This window comes from Cylas formicarius, unplaced genomic scaffold (genome assembly GCF_029955315.1).
Source record: "Cylas formicarius isolate icCylForm1 unplaced genomic scaffold, icCylForm1.1 PGA_scaffold_3__17_contigs__length_32017465, whole genome shotgun sequence".
In the NCBI taxonomy this organism is placed as follows: domain Eukaryota; kingdom Metazoa; phylum Arthropoda; class Insecta; order Coleoptera; family Brentidae; genus Cylas; species Cylas formicarius.
Window position 1 is genome coordinate 14,953,311 of NW_026844326.1, and position 10,325 is coordinate 14,963,635.

The following is a 10,325-nucleotide window of genomic DNA, read 5'->3' on the forward strand; positions in this document are numbered from 1 at the left end:
TCTCACATCACTACGTATTTGTATTTTTGTGATAATAATAAATTTAGATAAAATTCTTCTTTTTCGATGTTGAAGAAAACTGTTTCTTATATCGATTATATGACCTTGCTCCCACATTGACTAGAAACCACCACGCAAAAAACGAACATTAATCGATAATCAGTTGCACTATCGAAATGTAGATGGCGACGCTTTGCTACTATCTGATATGGACTTGTAACCTTCTGTATTTATGCCATATCTTGTAGGAAAATTGAGATTTGTCTCTATCTATGGCAATGCATTCGAACTACAATTCAGAAAGTAGTTTTTAATTTTAATTTATATCGAAAATTAAGTTCAGTCCCCAGCCTGCAATTAAATTGTAGTCATGAAGTCCACAAAGCTCAATATTTTTATCACTGATGTCTTATGAGATGCATTTTAAGTTCTCGAGGCTTGACAGTTGGAATAAAATGCAAAATTTTTTATTTTTTTACTTGTAAGGTATGTTCAAGGGAATAGTGGATTATCATGGTGAAATTAAACTTAATGAAAAGCAATTCTTAATTATGTTTTACTGTAATTTTCAGAAAACGGTTTTGGTTAGTTTTGGTATTTTTATTTATGTATAGCGTATACAATGAATTTTTCATGACAAATTCACAGTACAGTTAGGGAAAAATACTCCCTTGTGCATTGACGACATTTCATGTAGTTTAAACATATTTGGATTTTCGTAGTAAAAATTTTCGTAGTCAGCAACAAAAATCAGCTCCGAGATGGCATCAGTTTAATCAGCAAACTTGTTAATTCAAAAAAATGTTCCAGTACAATGTAGAAAGAAGTAGCGTAGAACAGCGGTTTTTGGTCCGCAACCTTTTAATTGTGCACTTGTTTCTGCAATTTTAAGCCCAAGGAGATGAAACGGCTTTATCATAAAATCTAGCTTTGATGTTTTCGCTGCGAAATGACACCGGCGGGAATACATAGGCGTTAATAAACCTCTAATTGCCAATTAGTGTATTTATGAAGTTGGAAGTTTATTTGTTCGTTATGTGATACTAAGAAAGTTGTATCGCCGCTTATTCGAGGAACATTGGTTCGATTGAACTTTGGCATTTGTTCAACGTGGGGCATGAACTCAGTCCACTTATTGTTATTTTTCAGTTCTTGATGCAAAATATAAGTACATATAAATGTAAATATCGTTTTATAGTTATAGTTATAACTAGAATGAAAATGATACAATGAAGTATGCTACAAGCGTATTCCGTTTTCTGTATAATATGTTTGTAGCGGAAATATCAGTTATGTACAACTGAGTCAATAGATGTGTAGGCAAACGGTATATGGTAACTTATTCTCTCCGTGGTTGTACAGAACGTGCCAAGTTCCAAGTGGCTTTTGGTTCCAGCTATTTAGAAAATGTCTGACAACCGAGATTGTAAACCAGGGTGAGAACTAATGGTTGCTGCACTTGTTTAGCCAGACACGCAAGGAACGCAGTACCCACCACTAACCCGCACCTCCGTGTTCTTTACCTGCTGAACCAGACTGGGTTTTAGTTTCTTCTTATTTTTGTGTCTTTCTCAGCATTATTTTAACCAGGGCGTATCGCAGTAATCAGGTTCGCCTCAAGTCTGACCATTTCGAAAATAAATCCCCTGCCACGCCATCAAAATATTCGTATGTTCTATTCGCCAGTTTCGGCACAGTAATTGTATTGTCTCCCTTCCTCCTTATCTTCATTTCTTGGTTGCTTATTTTGATTAGAGTCAGAGTTTACCGCTATTTTGCATTTACTATTACCGCATCAGAACTTTTGTAATTTGCCGTAGCGAGGTCTTAAAATTCCGATATTACGCTGTACCTGTCTATCTTCATATATTATTTTTCCAAATTCGAAACGCTGAAAACAGCTCTGCAAACCGTCAACATTATTTCTCGTGATAATATTCTATTAACCGTGTAATGCGAAATCGGACCAACAGAGCTCAATATTTCCTGGTAAAGCAACTAAAAATGATTAAAAATCCAAATCTACTTAACGGCGAAATGATGAGTTTGGCATAATCCTATTTTATCTCCATTATTAAGCGCACCGGAGCAATTTGTGTTATTTCTAGTATCGATTACAATGCTTTTGTTTGCGTAGTGATTACAATAAATAATCGTATCTGTCTTTCGTGACATGTAATTTTACCGTTTATTAATCTATTAAGGGTTGCTGTTTAAATTCCATTAACGGCGCTTCCCGTAGTCGCGCCGTTGTAGCAGATATCCTGCCGTTTGACCTAATGCGGATTCTGCAAGGATATATTACAATTTCGCAGTTATTACTTTATCCATGTCCTGAAATAATCCCTGCGTGCGCCGGTATTGATAAAACTTTCAGAGTTTCAGTATTGGAAAGTGCCATTCAAATGTCGGACAAATTTGAACCATACGTATAATTTTTGAAATCAGTCTCTTGTATAAGGTTGATGTTGGGACACTACCTTTTTTCACAAATTATAGGAGATCGAGCCACAAGTGATATACAAAAATTAATTGGGGTATTACAAATGTTCAATTTATTTGAAAGTTGTGTACTCAGCGTGTTTAAATAGAACAACTGGTATATTACTTCATTTTTAAATTCTACACAAAATAAGACATATTTTGTGTATAATATCAAATACTTAAGTTTAACCGTTTTTGACATTTTTAATTTTTTATACGAAAAATGACGTTTGCAAAGACTTATAATATCTGCCAATTTCTTCATTCGGAAGCATTTGTTGTTTCACTTAAGTAAGTTTTGTTGTAGCCAAAAGACTCAAATATATATTTTTTTATTTTATTTTATTTATACAGGGTACGCGAAAAATAAGATTAAAAAAACTGCCAAAAAACTTTTTTTTAAATAGGAACAACCAATTTTTATAATCTTGCCATATTTAGCATTAAAAATTAAGGCAATTTTATATAACGTTGTGTATGCCTAATATTTTTACTTTTTGAAATATTTCCTTTTAAACATTTGTCAATCACAAATAATATGCTGTTGCCGTATAAGTTCAGTGTATAAAGTGGCTGCCACTATGATTTACCATTTCATAATTCACCATCATCTTGCCGATGCGGTTATGATGACAGATTATGTAAATGTATGTATGCATTATTTACACACAATAAGACCAAGGATACACGTTAAGGTTGTTTATGCCTAATATTTTTACTTTTTGAAATATTTCCTTTTGAACCTTTGTATACATGTATATATAAGTTCAGTTAGTGTAAGGTGGCTATGACGGCGTTTAAACAAAACAAGTGCTGGGATGCTGCCTCGTTGGACTTGTGTTTTATTGTTGATTACTGTCATAATTCAAATATTTTTTGACACATTACTGATCTATTTATCTATCGTTTATAATTTTGATTTGTGCGCTTGCTTGCGTATCATGTTTACCACAGAGGAATAGATTAATATGTTAGAAAGTTACATATCGAACAATAAAAACCGGACTCTGGCTCTTTGAGTTTATATAACTAAATGTCCATTAAGGAGGCGTCCAAAAAAAGGTCTTCGACAGGATTTACCCACACTTATTATATGGAACCTTGAAGAAAGAAAAAAAATAGGCGTTGTCATATTTTCAATGATGAAGAGTAACTTAATATTTTGTTGAACGTACCTTCAAATAAACAACAAGTACTTATAAATTCTGTCCAGTTCAGAAATTAGAGCGACTGATTACATAAGGTTAGATTTTTGCAACAATCTTGTGGAAAGACATTTTTCAGAAAATATATTTGCTAAGATTATTTGGATAGATGAGTCCATATTTACAACCTTCACTAAAATTACCTATTACTGGAGCAACAAGAATAATAAAAAGCATATGGAAGTTACAGGATCAGGTAGAAATTCTGTCCGACTATAGGGCGCCATTTGGAGGTTAAGAATAATAAGTCCAGTTTCTTTTTATGAGAACTTAAATTCCCAACGCTACTTGGAGCTTTTGAATATATTTTTAATATTATGAAAGGGAACCACGAAATTTAATTTGGCAGCAGGATAGCACTCCGTATCATAGAAGTAAAGAAATTTGCACCTATTTAAATGCACATAGAGAATGGATTGTGGAGAATGGTAGTAATGCCTGGCCTCCAAGGAGCCACGACTCAACTCCCTTGGATGCTTTTCTAGGGGGTACACTTAAAGCTTTAGTTTACAAACAGAAACCGTCAACTGCTGAGCAATTTAGACGACGGATAAGAAATGGGACTGAATCTGTTAGAAACAATAAATGCTTCCGAATGAATAAATTGGCAGATATTTTAAGTCTTGCAAACGTCATCTTTTGCATAAAAAATTAAAAATGTCAAAAACGGATAAACTTAGGTATTTGATATTATACACGAAATATGTCTTATTTTGTATAGAATTCAAAAATGAAGTAATATAACAGGTGTCCCATTTAAAATAAGAAAGTTGACACTTGCCCACGAAAATTGAAATACCCTGTATATACTACATTCAAATTAATTGAAGATTTGTAAATCCAATTAACTTTTGTATATAACTTTTGTCTCCATCACCTATAGTTTCTGAGATAAGGTAGTGTCCTAAAATAAACGGCCTACCCTGTACATTATATTACGATTCCAACCATCATCATCAACAAGTTGCTAGGAAAGTTCCAAAGCGCATAAGAGAGCACAAATTGTTTTCTTATAATATTTTTATAAAAATATACGGGAGGTGGCATCTTGCTTTTGATGGTTACTTAAACTAACAGCTTAAGAGTTTTGTTAACGTCATGCTTATTATTATGAATAGGCTGCAGCAAACTCTTACACCACTTCTGCACATGAAGGAGTGGAGGGTGGAAAGGATAATTTACTTACGGTAGAGATAAACTAGAGCCAGGTTGCAGTGGAGGTCGCTTTAAATCATCCAAACAGTTTTGTTAATATAGTGACGATTTTATAATTTAGATATCCAAAAGCAATAATTAATAACTGATTTGGTGCTGCAGACTAAGCTTTGTAAAATATCTCAAAGTTATATTTTTTGAGTATTGTCTGATTCAGCTCCTCGACAAAAGTAATCCTAGAAAATGACAAGGTTCAAATTTGATTTTGTCCGAACCATGGGACATAACTGAATAAAACTGAACCCTGAATTTTACTTATCCATGCAATTTCGTATTAGAAAACTGGGTAACAAAGTGGGTTTTAAACATTTAGAGGTGAATATACTTTGTCAGCGATTCGTTCTTAAACTGGGTCCCACCAGACTATTATTTCCTAAAATGAATCATAGTAGTATAGTATTCAACAAGTGTGGTAACATTTGGTCACGAGTTTACCAAACGTGTTCCATACTATATATGTTTTCCACGACCTTTAGTTTTTAAATACATTTTTTACAAAACAACACAAATACATTCACTGACATGACTGAATTGACAAACGTCAAAATTCAAGCCATGCGGTAATATCTGCGAAAACATCCGATTGCTCCTAAACCCTTGACGCAATATCACGGAAATGTCCGAAGTGGCTCGGATCGATGGGAAACTAAAATGGCGTGGTAGATCGCTAGATTGACTAGAAGGCAAACTATGAGGCGTCTACAAGTTTGTCATTTTAGAAGAAAGAAGAAAGTTGTTTCAGGATATGTCTTAGTGACAGGCCATAGTTGAAGAGCTACTAATATTATTTTCATCTTCACCAAACTCTATAGGATTTGTACCAAACATTGCATAGAAACAACATTTTTGATATGAATTTAAACTCTACTTATTTCTGACATCTAAATATCATCATTCTTAATTAACTGGAGCAGTATTTAACTACCTAATTTAATATATACATGTCATAACCACAAATACGGGCCTTTTTAGTGTAATACCAATTAAAATTTTACATCTGAAAAATCTACTTTAAATTTATGTTATTCTGCAGAATTCTGTAGAATTTGCCATTACAGTTGCACTATTTTCCACCATTTCGTGATTGAAAGATTCCCAGATAATCCAAATTTACTTTTTAATAGGACAAACTATAGTATAAATTGTAAAATAATTCCGCGTTCAAAACTCATGGATGTGAAACAAAGTGCCTCCGCATTCATTTACTTTAAACGATGAAGGCTTTGTTTTTAAAACGGTTTAAATATTAAACGCATGGGAAAAAAACGTTATTTACAGTATTCATTTTTCATGAAATTCAACGTAATCCATGGAAAATTTAGCCCTACTGCTTTTAACTTTTGCTTTTTCAGCAAAGCGCTTTTTTTCACAACGTACGAACGCCGCCTATATACGGGATCTTTTAATGCTATTCATTTCCGACATATAATAATAGTTGGACAATGCGAAAACTATCTATTTTCTAGTTTCAGAAATTAAATTAAGGAAATAAAAACTTTAGAAAAGTTAAAAAGTGAAAATAAAAAAAGATGATTGAAAAATTGTTAATATAGATTTGAAAATAGAGTTAAGGGGAATGTTGTTTGATATCCACAGCATCCTCTAAAGATTTACAAGATACACATATATCATCAACATACACTTGGGACGCTAAAATTGCTGCGGCCCTAGGAAATCTATCTCTACCCTCGGTGGCTAATTGTAAAAGACATCTCAGAGCAAGGAAAGGAGCTGAATTTAATCCGTAGGTTACGGTTTTTAGGCGAAAATCTTGAACAGGTTCTCGAGGGGAGAATCTCCATAAAATACGTTGGTAGTCTTGGTGGCTGTCATTAACAAGTATTTGTCGATACATCATTTTGATATTGGCAGTAAATGCTACAGGAAACCTTCGAAAACTTAACAGAATACTTACAATTTCATTTTGTAGTTTGGGACCAATCAACAAAGTGTCATTCAACGATCGATCCCGCGGACTGCAAGATGCGTCAAAGACTACGCGCAATGCAGTAGTCGTACTATTCGAATTAGTAACCCCATGGTGAGGGATGTAGAAGTGGCGCTGGGCAACGTCAGAGACAGGAGCAGACACGGGTTCCATATGATCCGGCTCGAAGGACCATATGTAAGAGACTCAATGTTTCCTAGACTTCCTTTTAGAAGCCGCGTGTGGAATAATAGTATACAAGTTCATCGAAATAAATTCTTAATTTAAAATTTGATCACAAACAAAACAAAACTACGGATAAACCCTCGAATTATAAAATAAACGGCCTACCTTATGTGCACTCTAGTGTAAGACCCCCGAGACCTCTCGGATTTTCTTTCTCCACACCATGTTCATTGCAGCAATGTAGTGGGGGTTACCAATCGCAAACACGCGAAAACTATGCGCGGTAATTCGGCCAAACAAAACCCGAGGGCTCATATTATCGCGGTGAAATGACACGCGTTTTTTACCATAAAGTATATAAAAAATTAAATTAAAATAAAAATTGATAAATGTATTCGATTAACCCCGAATCATAAAGAAATCAATATATAGAAAACCCAGGTAATGAATTAATATTTAGTGTCAATACACAAAATAAATAACCAAAACTGAACAGGGAAATTATTTAAAGCTGGGAAGACATAATATGTATTCACTAACTTACATTCAAGACTATTTACTAAAATCAATTAATATTCTTGTAATTCGTGTGGATTTATTGGTCGCACTTCCGTTGCGATTTGAGCAACAGTCAATATCTGCATTTGAAATTACATGCCCTATATTACTTTATACGAGCGATATATTTTAACTGAATTGTTTTATAATGTCTTCGGGCCTAAAGGAAAGAAAATGTTGATAAAGATTTACTCAGAAAATATTAAGTTACAACAGGAAGTCCAAGCGAAAAAATAAAACGGATTGATACTTTGGTATTTATGATTACCTACAGAGGTTCGATTATTGCATGGTTAATAATAATTTCTATATAAAAGGTTACAATTCTAGTAATGGTTGCTGTAGTTTCGGTTATTCTTAGTCAACTTCTTTCCATCTGTTCTGTGTGTGTCTCTAGTCATTGACAACGCTCAGCCCTACATCAAGGAGAGTGATTCCCATGGCGTATGCCTAACATTTGTCCAGTATGAGTTGAAGCCTCATATATTGTCTTTTTATTAGCACACTTTACATGTAGGGAGTACAGGTAGAAATGACCAGTCACAATTAAGGCTTACGCAATCCAACATATAATTTCGGTCGTTAAGTTTCTCCAGCGACTTTTTGCCCGTTAATTTACTGTGCGGCTATGGTGATACTAACAAGTTTCTAGCGCAGACTGGGTATATGGTTAATTTTGAAAGATTTGGAGTACGCTCCTAGTTCCGATCTTTTTTATTTTTCGAACCGTCGAAGTATTTCTTAATTATACCTGCCTCGTTGATTCGTATATTCTCCGTATTTGTCTCCATGCAGAAAACGTCTGCAGCGTTGGTGAAAAATTTGACATCAACTGAAACTAATGTTGATGTTTTCCAGCAAATCATTGCCATTAAAAGAAAACACTTCAAATTATGAAAGTTAAGTTGAGATTTAAGATAATATGGGCTTTGCTATTTTTAAATGACATGGTTCCCCTCGAATATTTACCAATGACATTTACATGTCCATTACGTTTTCGGAAAAAGGTTTTTGGAAACGAAAGAAATACCCGATGGAAATATTTTTCCATTTGCATGAGTTTTGTGTTACGGGAACGTATTAAATGAATTCACAAACCGTAATTTATGATAATGGCGCAGCACCAACGAATCTGGATTCTAAAAGGTCTACTTTGTGCCACGCGGAATACTTTATTAGCCACCGCCGATGCCGTCGTAATACAGACTTTAACGTTCGCTGTGGATTGACGTGTTTTTACAGTCGATACATTGATTCTAAATAAGTCTTCGAAAACATTGTCTTTGGGGAATTTTGTCTAAAACAAGAATATTGGTGAAACTGCTACGCTATAAATCTTGCATAAACTCTTTATGTTTTCCTTAAATAGTAAAGTGATGGCGGTTCTATGCGAACAAGATGCGCTATACCAAAAATTTGACAAACTTGGCATTTTACTACAGAGGACATTTTTATGTTCCAGTTATACTGGAAATGGACGACCGCTTGCTTATTTTAAACTAAACATTGTATGAATGAACGTTAAATTTAATATATTTTACAAATACCCAATTATACACCGATTTAGCGTGCGGGAAGCCTCACTTTACCATCTGAGTTTCTTGTCCCACGGAACCGAGCCACTTTGGACATTTTCAGGATATTACCACACAAGTTTGGTAGCAATGTTTTCAGAGATTTTTCCTACTCCCGTCTGTAAAATACCTAATTAGCAACGATCTAGGGTGCGGACAGCGTCACTTTACCATGTCAGTTTCGTTTCCCACGAATCCGAGCCAATTCGGAAATTTTACCGCTCGGGTCTGGGAGCAATCGGATGGTTTCAGAGATTTTACCGACGTTTGTCAATTCTGACGGTTATGTCAGGGAATGTATTCGTGTTGTTTTGCAAAAATATGCCCACAAGCTAATGGTTGTAGAAGAAGTATAGTATGCAACACGTTTGCTAAACTTTTTAAGTCACTCGTTTATTAAACACTCGCTCCGCTCGTGCCAAATAGACGACTCAAATGCCGTTTTCCACCCTTGTTGTATAATATACTATTTTACTTGCAAATTTTTTCATATGCACCATATCAATGCAATCAATTTAGGTTGGGATATCAAAAATCGTGTTAAAAACCAGAACTACACCGTGATAACCGATGTTTTAGAATTTTAGAACGTTGCATCTAAACTATTCTAATATTTTTAATGCCTAGGCCTCAAACCATTATTTTAAATCTGTTGTTGCAGAAACAAATTTTCAGAAAAAGTGCCAACTGATCTCACGATAAATGAGACCCAGTTAATTTGTTTCTAATCAAATTTTGTTAACGCTCAAGCTAAAATGTTAATGAACTTAACGTAGAGACGCACATAGGGAAATAAAATCTGTAAATCTTATAGAAATTTTGATAAAATAAAAAGAACATACAAGAATATAATTCTGGTAATGGCAATGGATATTCAAAAAAAATTGTATTTTAACACCTGAGCGTATTTTAAAACCTCAGTTCATGTGAATTTGTATTATATAATCTTGTGCAAATAATAACGCTTAATTATCTTAGGAACACCTCTTACATAATTTTTATGACCAAATTCAAATATGCACAGGAACCACTTCCAGATTTTCAGTAAAATTGCTAAGGCAATTCAACCACAAACTGTTTCGCTAAGTTTTCAGTCCAATTTAAATGTAAATTATAAAATTTCCCCTAAGAACTGCGTGATAAGATTTATCGATTCTCTCCAGAAATATGTTTTAT